This window comes from Bidens hawaiensis, unplaced genomic scaffold (assembly GCF_021521415.1).
Source record: "Bidens hawaiensis isolate Kalapana, Puna unplaced genomic scaffold, B.hawaiensis_p1.1 tig00012615_1, whole genome shotgun sequence".
Classification (NCBI taxonomy): Eukaryota; Viridiplantae; Streptophyta; class Magnoliopsida; order Asterales; family Asteraceae; genus Bidens; species Bidens hawaiensis.
Genome location: NW_027492038.1, coordinates 181,415 through 197,829, shown reverse-complemented (window position 1 = coordinate 197,829; position 16,415 = coordinate 181,415).

The following is a 16,415-nucleotide window of genomic DNA, read 5'->3' as shown; positions in this document are numbered from 1 at the left end:
GTTCCATGTATCCAATCTCAAGAAGTGTTTAGCTGACGAGAACCTTCACATTCCACTTGATGAAGTTCAAGTTGATGAATCTATGCATTTCGTTGAGAAGCCTGTTGAGATTATGGATCGCGAGGTTAAGCAAACCAAGCGCAGTCGTATCCCTATCGTGAAAGTTCGCTAGGAGTCCAAGCGCGGAGCCGAGTTTACATGGGAAAGGGAAGATCAAATGAAGATCAAGTACCCGCACCTGTTCTCTGCGCAACCTACTTCGAGATAAATTTCGGGACGAAATTTCTTAAAGTAAGGGAGACTGTGACATCTGCCCCGATCGGACCCGACCCAGGTACCCGTTTCTCTGACCCGATCTCTTTCTTTTATGATTTAATATTTATACTTATATTTTACTTTTAATAATAATATACTTTTCCTTCCCGCCTCTTTCTCTCTCTTTTTCTTTCCGCCGTCCCGTCCCTCTCCTTCTCTCTTTCCGCCTTCTTTTCCCTCTTGTCGCCGTCCCGCCCTTAAGCCTTGTTTCCCTCTTTTTCTTCTAACTCTTTTGTTCCTTCCCGCCTAAGGTTGTCTGCGCAGACTCCTTACAAGGAATCCTGCGTGAAGACCATCTGTTTCAGCGATACGCGAGACGAACTCTTCTCGCAGCGCGCTAAGAATTGTAATTCTTCTCGCAGCGCGCTAAGAACGGTAGTTCTTCCCGCGACGCGCTAAGGATTTGTAGTTCTTCTCGCAGCGCGCTAAGAATCGAAGTTCATCCCTCGATGCGCGAAGAATTATAGTTCTTCCCGCGGCGCGCTAGGAATTCTAGTTCCTCCCGCGGCGCGCTAAGAAATGTGATTCTTCCCGCGACGCGCTTAGAAATGAAGTTCTTTCCGCGACGCGTTAAGGTTGTTTCTGTCTGCCTTCGCGCTCGCGCTCTCTTGACCTTCTGTGTCTGCCTTCGCGCCTTAGCCTTCTCGCGCTGAACCCTTTGAGTTTTCTTCTGTTTAATCTAGCCGTTTGCTTTTGTGTTGTCTTATCTTTTGAGCTGTTGACCTAATCTGCTTTATGTCTGAAAAGCCACTTTTGGCGCAGCATGCGCACCAACCCCATTGGTTGACAGAAAAAGTGACTGACATTATCTTTTGAGATCTGCTTTTTCCATGCTTGACCAGTACCTTTATCTGACCCGCCCATGCTTTTTACTGTTCCCTGTCAGCTTTATCTTGCCCCCTGCAGCTGCCATATCTTTCCATATCTTTTGCTTTTGGATTCTTATGCTTTTTGATATCTTTTGCTTGATCCTGTTAAAGATCCTTTCCCCTTTTCTAGGGATTATGTCTCCTAGGGTTTTCCTATAAATAATAGTAATATTTTCATAACACTACACACACAAAACACTTAATCTCTCCTGTTCTCTTGCCCCTTGCTCTCTCTGCCGTCTTCCTCTCTTGCCTCCGTTTTCTCCACTCCTCTGCCCTGATTTTCGGTAATATATATATTATATACAATAATTTACTTATTAATTATGCTAACTTATAATCAAGACTTAAAACCAATCATTAAAACAATAATCTTATTTATAGGTTAACTTGTGCTTGTTTAAAGTTGGTTCTTGCTTTATCTTACACCGCATCGTTTATCAAGTGAGTAATCTCGTACCTAATCCCTTTTTGCTTTTAATGTTTTGGGATGTTCATGTGTTCATACAAACTTAGAGTCTTAAACTTGTTTATGAACTTTAGTCGCGCAGTATCCCATGTGTTGAGGACGTAGACTTGGCTGTTTATTTGTATGTGTGGATCATTAACCGTCTTGTCGGTCTATTCCGCAGTTTTCATGGTACCATTAGATGAACACGGGAGAACTATCGTTTATGATTTTCTCTTTTGTTTACACATGCACAGTTTGTCTTGTTTGTGAGCTCAATTGTGAGCACTGGCAGTCTTATGAATCTTAGAGTTGGTCCCGATCAGATTACACCCTTGTTGAAAACCAGACATACACATGTTGCGCGCAGATTTATGATTATCTATGTATTGTATTAAACTTGATTTCTCACCAACACGCAAGTGTTTGACGTTTATTTTAACACATGTTCAGGTTTGCAGTAGCTGTTTTGGAGCTTGTGGACACGTAGGAAGTTTTCTTTATTTTGGACCTAGATTAAAATGTATCAAGACAAGTTATTTGTTGTTCGAATATTATGATTTATAATATATTAATTTATGTTGGTTTATTTATATCTTGTGTTTACCCTGCGCGTGCGCGAATGAATGTATTTATTAAATATTGACACCCAATAGTGTCACGAGTAATGAAACAATATGTGGCGCCCCGATGTATAATCCGCCTTTGGTCGGGGTGTTACACCACATTCACCTTTCCTTACACATACATAACATTGGGAAGCGTGCCCGACCATTGTGAGGTTCCGAGGTGTCACACCCCAACCTAAGGCGGAAATGACGGGGCATGATCTGATTGCTCACAGCTCGAAGATACTATCATAATTATAAATGACAATATCTAATTAATTATTTTATTCAAATAATACACATAATAATCAAATACAACAAAACCATTCAAATAAATAAGTACAATCATTTAAATTCAAGTTTGTCCTCAATATAACTCTAAGGTCTTTCTAAGTGTCTATCATTCAACTCAGGCAACCTGCATATGCGTAGAAAATGGAGGTTTGTCAACAAACATGTTGTGAGTTTACCACCAAGTTTTGACACCAAAATAATGTTAATATGATAAATAAGCAAAACGTAATAAATGCAGTAATGAAATCAAACCATAAGCAAATAAGTTGTCGATTAAACCATTGCCAAGCGAATCGGGTGTAACACCCCGACCAAAGGCGGATTATACATCGGGGCGCCACATATTGTTTCATTACTCGTGACACTATTTGGGTGTCAATATTTAATAAATACGTTCATTCGCGCACGCGCAGGGTAAACACAAGATAACATAAATCATCATAAATCAATATATTATAAATCATAATAATAAAACAACAATAACTTGTCTTGATACATTTTAATCTAGGTCCAAAAGTAAAAACGTCCTACGTGCCCACAAGCTTCAGAACAGCTACTGCAAACCTGAACATGTGTTAAAATCATAAACGATAGTTCTCCCGTGTTCATCTAATGGTACCATGAAAACTGCGGAATAGACCGACAAGACGGTTAATGATCCACACATACAAATAAACAGCCAAGTCTACGTCCTCAACACATGGGATACTGCGCGACTAAAGTTCATAAACAAGTTTAAGACTCTAAGTTTGTATGAACACATGAACATCCCAAAACATTAAAAGCAAAAAGGGATTAGGTACGAGATTACTCACTTGATAAACGATGCGGTGTAAGATAAAGCAAGAACCAACTTTAAACAAGCACAAGTTAACCTATAAATAAGATTATTGTTTTAATGAATTGATTTAAGTCCTGATTATAAGTTAGCATAATTAATAAGTAATTTATAATATATATAATATATATATATACCGGAAAAGCAGGGCAGAACAGGGAGGAAGACGGAGGCAGAGAGGGAGGCGGCAGAGAGAGCAAGGAGCAAGAGAACAGGAGAGATTAAGTGTTTTGTGTGTGTAGTGTTATGAAAATATTATTATTATTTATAGGAAAACCCTAGGAGACATAATCCCTAGAAAAGGGGAAAAGATCTTTAACAGGATCAAGCAAAAGATATCAAAAAGCATAAGAATCCAAAAGCAAAAGATATGGAAAGATATGGCAGCTGCAGAGGCAAGATAAAGCTGACAGGGAACAGTAAAAAGCATGGGCGGGTCAGATAAAGGTACTGTTCAAGCATGGCAAAAGCAGATCTCAAAAGATAATGTCAGTCACTTTTTCTGCCAACCAATGGGGTTGGTGCGCATGCTGCGCCAAAAGTGGCTTTTCAGACATAAAGCAGATTAGGTCAACAGCTCAAAAGATAAGACAACACAAAAGCAAACGGCTAGATTAAACAGAAGAAAACTCAAAGGGTTTAGCGCGAGAAGGCTCGAGCGCGAAGGCAGACACAAAAGGTCAAGAGAGCGCGAGCGCGAAGGCAGACAGAACCAACCTTAACGCATCGCGGAAGAACTACATTTCTAAGCGCGCCGCGGGAAGAATCACATTTCTTAGCGCGCCGCGGGAGGAACTAAAATTCCTAGCGCGCCGCGGGAAGAACTATAATTCTTCGCGTGTCGAGGGATGAACTACGATTCTTAGCGCGCTGCGAGAAGAACTACAAATCCTTAGCGCGTCGCGGGAAGAACTACTGTTCTTCGCGCGCTGCGAGAAGAATTACAATTCTTAGCGCGCTGCGAGAAGAGTTCATCTCGCGTATCGCTGGAACAGATGGTCTTCACGCAGGCTTCCTTGTAAGGAGTCTGGCGCGTGGAGCTGCGCAGACAACCTTAGGCGGGAAGGAACAAAGGACAAGCAAAGAGTTAGAAGAAAAAGAGGGAAACAAGGAGTATGGGCGGGACGGCGACAAGAGGGAAAAGAAGGCGGAAAGAGAGAAGGAGAGGGACGGGACGGCGGAAAGAAAGAGAGAGAAAGAGGCGGGAAGGAAAATATATATATTATTATTAAAAGTAAAATATAAGTATAAATATATACTAGATCATAAAAGAAAGAGATCGGGTCAGAGAAACGGGTACCTGGGTCGGGTCGGATCAGGGCAGATGTCACAGTCTCCCCTACTTTAAGAAATTTCGTCCCGAAATTTATCTCGAAGTAGGTTGCGCAGAGAACAGGTGCGGGTACTTGATCTTCATTTGATCTTCCCTTTCCCATGTAAACTCGGCTCCGCGCTTGGACTCCCAGCGAACTTTAACAATAGGGATACGACTGCGCTTGGTTTGCTTAACCTCGCGATCCATAATCTCAACAGGCTTCTCAACGAAATGCATAGTTTCATCAACTTGAACTTCATCAAGTGGAATGTGAAGGTTCTCGTCAGCTAAACACTTCTTGAGATTGGATACATGGAACGTTGGATACACATTACTGAGCGCGGGCGGCAGGTCAAGTCTGTAGGCAACTTTTCCCACACGCGCGAGAATCTTGAATGGACCAACATAACGAGGAGCAAGCTTACCTTTCTTCCCAAAGCGGACAACACCCTTCCAGGGCGACACTTTGAGGAGAACAAGATCACCAACTTGAAATTCGAGAGGCTTTCGTCTGCGATCTGCGTAACTCTTCTGTCGGCTTCTGGCAGTCAGCAGATGATCACGGATCTTGGCGATTTTATCGGTTGTCTCTTGAACAAGTTCGGGTCCTGTGATTTGAGCTTCTCCCACCTCGCTCCAACAAATCGGGGAGCGGCACTTACGACCGTAAAGTGCTTCAAATGGGGCCATACCAATACTGGAATGATAGCTGTTATTATAAGAGAACTCGATCAAAGGTAGGTGCGAATCCCAATTACCTCCAAAATCAAGAACACAAGATCGGAGCATATCCTCAAGAGTTTGAATAGTTCGCTCAGACTGACCGTCAGTCTGAGGATGATATGCCGTACTCATGTCCAAGCGAGTTCCTAGCGCAGATTGGAGAGATTTCCAAAAGCGAGATATAAAACGGCCATCGCGATCGGATATGATGCTCAAAGGAGTACCATGGCGGCAGACAATTTCCTTGACATAAAGCTGCGCGAGTTGCTCAACACGGTAGTTTTCACGAATGGGCAGAAAGTGAGCAGACTTAGTCAAACGATCCACTATTACCCAAATGCTATCATGTTTGCTTGCTGTCAAAGGTAACTTGGTAATAAAGTCCATCGCTATACCTTCCCATTTCCACGTAGGAATTGCTGGTTGTTCGAGCAAACCAGATGGGCGTTGGTGTTCAGCTTTTACTTTAGAACAAGTCAGGCATTTAGCTACGAACACAGCAATATCCTTCTTCATACCGGGCCACCAATAAGTAATGCGCAAATCCTTGTACATCTTATCAGCGCCAGGATGAATAGAATACCGAGATTTGTGCGCTTCACTCAGGATATCAGCGCGAAGATTCTCATCAAAGGGAATCCAGATGCGATTAAGATAGCAGAGAATTCCACTCAGATTAGGGACAAAGAGTGCTTCCGCGCCACACGCTAACTCGGCGCGAAGGTTACCATTACTGATGGATGCGCGCTGCGCGTCACGAATACGCGATTCAAGGTTGCTTTGAATCGGCGCGAAGTGAAGCTGGGTGCGCGGCAAGATACAGTTTAGTTGGCAGGGTTTTCGGCTGAGCGCATCGGCTACCACATTAGCCTTACCAGGATGATACCGGATCTCACAATCGTAATCGCTGATGAGTTCGTTCCATCGGCGTTGCCTCATGTTAAGTTCCTTTTGATCAAAGATATGCTGAAGGCTTTTATGGTCAGTGTAGAGGATACACTTAGTACCATAAAGGTAGTGTCTCCAGATCTTCAAGGCAAAAACAACTGCACCAAGTTCGAGCCATTTCCGGTCAGTGTAGAGGATACACTTAGTACCATAAAGGATGCTCAAGCCACTGGAGCATCACGGTGGCTCCTTCAAGGCCTGTGAACTTTGGAGGGTTACCCGCGTTAAAGGACTTAATGTTGTAACCAGAGGTGTTGGTATTGTTTTGGCTCAAAGCTTGGGCTATTGCGGCGGCCATTTCCTGGGAACGTTGCTGTCTACGCATGCGCGAGGCTTCTCTTCTCTGAAATCGGCGAGATAGCGGAGGCATTCTATAAAAGTTTTAATTTTTAGTTAATATCTTGGTTTTAGCGCAAAGTATAACCTCGAAAAGCTTGGTTTCGCGGAGTCAGTTACTGTCAAAAGTTAAAGCAAAATAAATGACCCAAAATGCAGACTTAATAAAGGTAACAAATTCGAATCAAGAATCGACAATTCATGTATCACCATGACTTTCCGTAACAAACCGAAGGACATGACCAAGAATTCAAAATGGCCATAACGAGTTCGAAAAGCAGTCTTCGGAACATCTTCATCGCGGATGCGCAACTGGTGATAGCCAGAGCGGAGATCAATCTTCGAGAAACAAGAGGCACCTTGGAGTTGATCAAAGAGGTCGTCAATGCGCGGTAAGGGATACCGGTTTTTAATGGTGAGTTTGTTCAACTCGCGGTAATCAATACACATGCGAAACGATCCATCTTTCTTTTTAACGAACAACACCGGAGCACCCCAGGGCGAAGAGCTAGGGCGAATGAATCCTTTAGCAGTCAACTCTTGAAGTTGGCTTGCCAATTCTTGCATCTCAGCGGGCGCAAGAAGGTAAGGAGATTTAGCTACGGGGGAAGCACCAGGGACAAGATCAATACGAAACTCGACTTCACGAGCGGGAGGGATACCAGGAAGATCATCAGGAAAAACTCCAGGAAAATCACGCACAACAGGGATATCGCGAAGCTTCTTCTTTCCTTCATCAGGTTTGACCACATGGGCTAGAAATGCAATACACCTTTTCCGCATAAGCCTTCGGGCTTCGGCGCAAGACATAAGTTTAAGACCGCGGGAGGGTTTTTCGCCGTAGATGTGAAGATCACCGTTTTCTCGAGGAATGCGAATCATCTTCTTGGCGCAAATAACTTCGGCGCGATTATGCGTAAGCCAGTCCATGCCAATGATAACATCAAAGCTTCCAAGAGGCATGGGGATGAGGTCGATCAGAAAATCGTTTTCGTTAAGGTTAAGCGTGCAATCTTTAATCACAGAGTTAATTAAAACAGTTTCGCCATTAGCCAATTCAACTGAAAAATCTCCTTTTAAATCGTTGCGCGGTCGCGCAAGCTTCTGCTCGAAGGCGCGAGAGATAAAACTTCGATCGGCGCCAGTATCAAAAAGTATAGAAGCATAAAATCCGTTAAGTAAAAATGTACCATTAACTACGTCATTATTCGCTTGCGCTTGGTGCGCGGTTATGTTAAAAGCTCGTCCACTCGTCACTTGGTTCGAAATCTGGTTCACCGGATTCGCTTGCGTAATCTGAACTTGTAGTCTTGGGCACGCGTTCCGGAAATGACTGGGATCACCGCAGTTGTAGCACGATCTGGGTCGTGGGTTTTGGTAGGTTGGTTGTGGGTTCTGCGGGTAGACTGGTGGTGTTGGCGCAATTGGATTGGCGGGAGGGACTCTACAGAACTCAGCAGAGTGACCAACGCGGCCACATCGGTTACATTGACGACACGGGGTTTGGGTTGGGTGGTGAAGTCTACAGGTTGGGCAAAAGGGTTGATTTCCTGTGTAAGGTTTCTTAAGAGGCGGGGCAGGGAGTGCTGGATTGGTTAAGGCATAGTTGTGGACTACAGGAGGTGTTGGGTAGGCTGACAGGGGTTGAGGGGCGTATGCTAGAGGTTGGTAAGCGGGTTGCTGGACTATGGGCGGGTTGGTAAGCGCATAAACTTTGCGCCTGCGCTTGAGGTTGTTACGGTTTGAGGGTTCAGGTTTGGTTTCTGTTGGTTCAAGGGCAGTCTTGGTGAGTTTGGTCTTTTCTGTTCCCCGCAGGAACAGGGTTCCTGCTCTGACATGGTTGTCGCTGAGCACAGCGGCCAACTCGATGGCGTCAGAGAGGGTTACTGGGTTTCTGGCCCATACGGAATCTTGAATTTCCATGGGGAGACCCCCAAGGAATTTCTCTATGGCTCGGCGGGAAGGGGTAACAAGGTGAGGGACAAGCAGGCTTAGTTCATGGAAACGCGTCGCGTACTCGCGCGCTTCACCGCTGTATTGCTTCAAGTTCCAGAATTCTTCCTCCAGGCGCTTAACTTCGTTGGGAGGGCAGAATTCTCGCGTCAGAATTTCTTTGAATTCCTCCCAGGGCATGCTAGAAGCAGTTTCTGCGCCACGCGCATGTGCTACTCCATTCCACCATGTAAGCGCTCTAGATTCCAGGACACTGGAAGCATACAGGGTTCGTCTGTCTGAGGGGCATTGGGTGTGGAGGAAAGTGTTTTCTATCTTCTCGAGCCATTGGAGCATCACGGTGGCTCCTCCAAGACCTGTGAACTTTGGAGGGTTACCCGCGTTAAAGGATTTAATGTTGTAACTGGAGGTATTGTTTTGGCTCAAGGCTTGGGCTATCGCGGCGGCCATTTCCTGGGAACGTTGCTGTCTACGCATGCGCGAGGCTTCTCTTCTCTGAAATCGGCGAGATAGCGGAGGCATTCTATAAAAATTTTAATTTTAGTTAATATCTTGGTATTAGCGCGAAGTTTTAATCTTATAAAGCTTGGTTTCACAGAGTCAGTTACAGTCAAAAGTTAAAGTAAAATAAATGACTTTAAATGCAGACTTAATTAAGGTAACAAATTCGAATCGAGAATCGACAATTCATGTATCACCATGATCTTCCGAATTCCCAATTTAAAATATACGGGCAAACGAGTATTGGAGATTGACGATTCATGTATCACCATGACTTTTCAATCTTCAATATAAAATATACAAGAAAATGAGTATTGGGGGTTGACAATTCATGTATCACCATGACTTTTCAAGTCTCCAACCTCAGAACATAATCGTAAATGGAAATTGAAAATCAACTATTCATGTATCACCATGACTTTTCGGATTTTCAAACCCAACAAACGAATATGTAAGTAAAATCAATAAAATCGAAATTCAACAAAAATCGAAATATCGCGAAATAAAACATAAAATCATATACTGCGCAAGCGCGAGCATATTCATAAATAACGAGTAATTAACAATAAGCGCGCAAACATGAGATTTCTCTCATGCGCGAGAAGGGACTCTTAGGTATTCTAGGCCGTTACGTCTAACTACCTATCCTAAAGTCAACGAGCTCTGATACCAATCTGTAACACCCCGACCAAAGGCGGATTATACATCGGGGCGCCACATATTGTTTCATTACTCGTGACACTATTGGGTGTCAATATTTAATAAATACATTCATTCGCGCACGCGCAGAGTTACACAGATGACATAAATCATCATAAATCAATATATTATAAATCATAATAATAAAACAGCAATAACTTGTCTTGATACATTTTAATCTAGGTCCAAAATAAAGAAAACTTCCTAGGTGTCCACAAGCTCCAAAACAGCTACTGCAAACCTGAACATGTGTTAAAATAAAACGTCAAACACTTGCGTGTTGGTGAGAAATCAAGTTTAATACAATACACAGGTAACAATAAATCTGCGCGCAACACGTGTATGTCTGGTGTTTAACAAGGGTGCAATCAGATTGTGATCAAGCCTAGATAGATCATAGCTCATAGTTCATAGTTCAATCCGTGCTCCCAATTGAGCACAAAAACGAGAAAACATCTGTGCAAGTGTAAACAAAGAAAACCGTAAACGATAGGTCTCCCGTGTTCATCTAATGGATCCATGAAAACTGCGGAATAGGCCGAACAAAGCGGTTAATGATACACACATACAAATAAACAGCCAAGTAAACGTCCTCAACACATGGGATACTGCGCGACTAAAGCTCATAAACAAGTTTAAGACTCTAAGTTTGTATGAACACATGAACATCCCAAAACATTAAAAGCAAAAAGGGATTAGGTACGAGATTACTCACTTGATAAACGATGCGGTGTAAGATAAAGCAAGAACCAACTTTAAACAAGCACAAGTTAACCTATAAATAAGATTATTGATTTAATGATTGGTTTTAAGTCTTGATTACAAGTTAGCATAATTAATAAGTAAGTTATTATATATAATATATATTACCGGAAAACAGGGCAGAACAGGGAGGAAGACGGAGGCAGAGAGGGAGGCGGCAGAGAGAGCAAGGGGCAGGAGAGATTAAGTGTTTGTGTGTGATGTGTTATGAAAATATTATTATTATTTATAGGAAAACCCTAGGAGACATAATCCCTAGAAAAGGGGAAAAAGATCTCAGAAAGCAAAAGATTCCAAAAGCAAAAGATATCAAAAGATATGGCAGCTGCAGGGGACAAGATAAAGCTGACAGGGAACAGTAAAAAGGCATGGGCGGTTCAGAAAAAGGTACTGGTCAAGCATGGAAAAAGCAGATCTCAAAAGATTATGTCAGTCACTTTTTCTGCCAACCAATGGGGTTGGTGCGCATGCTGCGCCAAAAGTGGCTTTTCAGACATAAAGCAGATTAGGTCAACAGCACAAAAGATAAGACAACACAAACGCAAACGGCTAGATTAAACAGAAGAAAACTCAAAGGGTTTAGCGCGAGAAGGCTAAGGCGCGAAGGCAGACACAGAAGGTCAAGAGAGCGCGAGCGCGAAGGCAGACAGAAACAACCTTAACGCGTCGCGGAAAGAACTACATTTCTAAGCGCGCCGCGGGAAGAACTTCAATTCTAAGCGCGTCGCGAGAAGAACTATATTCCTTAGCGCGTCGCGGGAAGAACGGTATCCATAGCGCGCCGCGGGAAGAACTAAAATCCTTAGCGCGCTGCGGGGACAGTTCGTCTCGCGTATCGCAGTAACAGGTGGTCTTCACGCAGGCTTCCTTGTAAGGAGTCTGGTGCGTGGAGCTGCGCAGACAACCTTAGGCGGGAAGGAACAAAGGACAAGCAAAGAGTTAGAAGAAAAAGAGGGAAACAAGGCGTAAGGGTGGGACGGCGACAAGAGGGAAAAGAAGGCGGAAAGAGAGAAGGAAGAGGGACGGGACGGCGGAAAGAAAGAGAGAGAAAGAGGCGGGAAGGAAAATATATTATTATTATTAAAAAAATAAAGTATAAGTATAAATAAATATTAAATCATAAAAGAAAGAGATCGGGTCAGAGAAACGGGTACCTGGGTCGGGTCGGATCGGGGCAGATGTCACAACAGGTATTCGAAATATCAAAACGGGTATTCAATTCCCGATATTTCAAAATAATGATATTTTATTCGAAAAGACTTCCGCTAAAAGAACATAACTCTGATATATTTACAAAACAGGTATCAACTATTGGTCATACGCCTAGGCCCTAAGCCGGGGTGGGACATCTCCATTTGTAGAATAACTTGACCCTAGATAATACTGATATAATTAAAAAATATAAAGCAGCAATACCCTTTTATGTAGTTTTACAATACTAATAAGTAATAAGTATAACATTTCTATTTGAAGAAATATATCATTCTTTCTTGATACCTAATCTTGAGCTATAGTTGATCAACATAATCGCCTCGAGTTCCATTACTCCTAGTTACTCGCTTCCTATGCTCCGACGTCCCACTCGGACAGTGTGCCTAGGATACTCATACGCTCACATGGGTGGGGAGTTGAGTGCCCCACTCAAATGCTTTATATTTCTCTTTTACTTTTACATTACAACTAATGTTTTTATGTACTATAGATGAGCTAAGCTACTTTAGACCGTGGTTGACTCGAGCCCTGCATGAGCTTCATCAAGTTTGTGAGAAGAAACGAGCTTACACGTATACAATAACGTTATTTGCTGTAATGAATATGCTTTTTTTTTTCAAACGGCAACTTTCCATACTGTAATGAATATGCATTACCTTATAACTATAATAATATGCATTATTATGAAAAAATAACTATATATAATTAAATATGTATGTAAATGAAATAATTAAATATCTAATAAATACAATGAGTTTATCTCAAATTTGAAAATTGAAAACTATCTTACGAGCTAAACTCTAATTTTGAATACAATACTTAAAATAAGTCAACCTCGAGCTCTCTTAAATTAAATAAACTAAGCTTGAGAGCCGCTCATTACTCTTTTACCTTTCACATGATACCGATTACCGATTAACTCATCCATAAGTAACCAAACACTAAAATTATATTTGTTCAGTATTATATTAATATAAAAAAAACTCATTGTAGTGTATACTTTCATTCTTCATATAAATACAAAGAAAAATACTAATCAAATCTTACAATACTAACAAAAGAAAATGTTGAAGCTTAGGTGTCAAGCCCACATTTCACCTAATTTCTAATCTCTAATCTCTAATCTTATTCATTCTAGTTATTCATGGGTAATAGGTCAAAACCAATTTGTCAAATTGGTTATAACATAGTGTGGATTATATTCATTATTGAATCAAGTGTCATTTTCATACATAAGGTTTGACCAACTACACAACTTTAGTACCTTTTTTTAAATTTCTTGCAAATCAACACCTGATGTTTTCAAAATATGCTATTTTAGTACTTTTCGTTAACCTTGTTTGTTTTTTCCATTAAGTCTACATTAAATTAATTCACAAGTATTTTGAGAATCATAACTGAAATAACAGACCTTATTTATCTTTATCATTTGACAAAACATGTATAATACACAGGTTCAAAAGCTAATAATAATATAAACAGTATTTCCAATGATTACTGATAAGTATAAAGAGTAAACAAAACCGTTACATCATTTCTCTCATTATCTAACCATCTTCGTCAAAAAAGGCAATAGGCAATTAATAAACTCCTTAAGATACTTTTTCCTTCTCCTTTTATTGAAATTGATTAGGCTGAGGGGTGTGGGGGGCTCTAATGAGGGCGCGAGTGGGGGCTCCAGCCAATAATATTGTGACGTGTAGCAGAGAGAAACTGGATAAGGGGGGTGTTGGAGCCCCTGGCCCTGGTGTGGAGGGGCTCCAGCAGGGGCTCCAGCGGATTTTTTTATAAATATATTTAAAAAACGTATTATTAAAAAAACCTATAAATTATTAAAAAAAAACACACATTTTTTTTAAAATTCAAATTACAAAAAAAAAACATACTAAAAATTAAACAAACAATAATACTTAATAATAACACTAATCTAATACAAGATCATCGGGTCGCCTCGCCCACAAATGTTCAACCAACTCATGTCGAAGATCCCCGTGTATCTCACGGCTCTTGATATTTGCTATGTTATGAAGTCTTTGTTGATCACTGATTGTGGACGGTTGTGGCGGAATGTCACCTTGGTAGTTTTGGCAGATAGCTTTGCCCTCGTCTTCTAACGTCATGTTGTGTAGGATCAGACACGTGTAGACGACGTCCGTTATCCTCTCCCGAGTCCAATAACATATCGGGTTCGCCAGAACATAATATTGTTTTTTTATAGCTCCAAAAGCTCTTTCAATATCTTTTCTAGCAGACTCTTGCTTCTTCGTAAAATACTTCCGTTTGTCGGCGATTGGATCTGTAAAAGCTTGAACTAACAAAGCCCATTCGTTGTAAATACCATCGACCAGATAGTACCCGTACTTGAAGAGTTCTCCATTTGCAACAAAAGATTGAGGTGGTTCAACCCCATCGATAAGGTCGTTGATCAAATGTGACTGATCGATAACATTAAGGTCGTTATTTGACCCAGCAACACCAAAAAAAGCATGCCAAAACCAAAGATCCCGTGACACCGCCGCCTCAAGTATAAGGGTCGGCCCTTCATGATCACCACGGTGGAACTGACCTCGCCAGGCCGTTGGACACATAGCCCATCCAACATGCGTACAATCGATGCTACCTAGCATCCCAGGAAAACCATGTTTTTCTGCGTGCACCTCATATATGCGTTGGATGTCATACATTGTAGGTTTACGCAGATATCTCCGAGCGTAAGTCGATATGACTCCTACGTATAATATATATTACAAAATGTAATAAATATTTAATAAAAAGTAAAATTAATGTTTTTTACCTTGGCAGAAAAAATGAAGGGATTCACGTGCAACCCTTTTCGACATCTGTAAATACTCATCCAAAGCGTCCGACGAGATGCCGTACGCTAATTGACGGATAGCAGCCGTGCATTTTTGAAGAGGGGTAAAACCGGGGAGACCCCTAGCATCCTCCCTTTGTTGAAAAAAGGGATACCGTGCCTCTAAATCACTTGCTATACGCATGAACAATTGTCTGCTCATTCGGAAACGAGTTCGAAAATCCGACTCCTCATATACCGGTTGAGGGCTAAAATAATGCCTAATCAAAGTATCGTTAGCACCCGATCGATCACGATCACGAGGTGGTGCTCTAACCCTCGGGAGTCAAGGTTGATGGGCTTGATTTTGCAAGAGATTGACCACGGTTGCGGTCAAACTCCCCCTACATGAAGAAGCAAATCATCCTCTTCGGAGGAGTCGGAATCAGACGAGTACGACGACATTATTTTAAAAAAAAAAATTGGGAAGATGGGTTGATTTTGGGTTTTTTTTTTAAGTTGTGGTAATTGTTTTATATGAAATGGGTTATATATAGGAAGAAAAAACTTTTTTTTTTATTAAATAAGAGCCCAACGGCTCAATTTAAATGTCCAACGGCTCTTTCACGTTTTCCCATGCCCCTTTACGCCATATTCGTCCCGCGAAGGTGCTTGTGCCTGCTTTGTTTTTCGTGCTCGCGCCCCTCTCGCGCCCCGGGGGTGTGGTGCTAGCGCCTGGGGGCGCGAGCGGAGGGGCTCTAGCGCCCCCGTTGAAGCCCCACACCCTTCAGCCTTAGGTAAAGTTCAATTTTCAACTTTAAATTCAAAATTGAAAGAGGAGTTTTTGTCACGAAGTTGGAATGGAGATATTTTACGGTTAGATTTTCTAAATTAACACATAACTCGAATCAAAATTATTTATTTTTGTAAGTCATGATTTTTAGGTAAATTAAAAAAATGTAATTTTATAAAAAGTTTATACAATAATGAAAAAAATAAAAATCAGTCAATTAATAAAGTTCAAATAAAAACTGAAGGAAGAAGTATAGTGATAAAAAAATCACATAATAATAAGTAAATTTTATAATTGTTCAGTTTAAGTTGATATAAACAAATAACAAGTCAATAGTAATCAAAATTCATAATCTCTTAATTTTCATTTTAACATATTTTAAAAAACTTAATAACATTGAAAAACGTTAAAAGTTAAGCAATTTTTCGTTAAAAAAAGTTTGGATGACTTTAGTAAAACAACAAGAAAACTTTACTGTCAGATAAAGATTCTCCATTTTAGTTGTCATCTTAAACCATCGAAAAATAAAACCCACATGTAACAAACGTTTGAATCCCTCTAGCAAATTTTATATTATATCTTCTTCAAAAGTGAACTCTTACACAAGTTTCGTTTTACTTGATTCTAAAAATTAATAAAAAAAGATCACCTGAATTTCCCACTAACATATTCCGATGATTAAAACAATGTCGCTTCAAATAAGCTTCAACTTCTTTCTAGGCATCATATTGTTTCGTTGAAAAGAAGTTATGTGAAATGAATTATTATTATTATTGTTATATCTATATGATGTATGTATTCCCACTTATGGTATAGTGGTAGGCTGCTTGGATTTTTTAATAAAAACCCAAATTTAGTACCTACTTGTATCACTTTTTCTGTGTTACCGAGTTAAATTAAGAAGATAAAGAAATAAAATGAAAAGTTTTCATTTTCTTCTTTTCTTCTTTCTTCTCACCTTCCTTATAATTTGGATTGAAAATTTTTCCTTCTATTTTCTTCTTTTT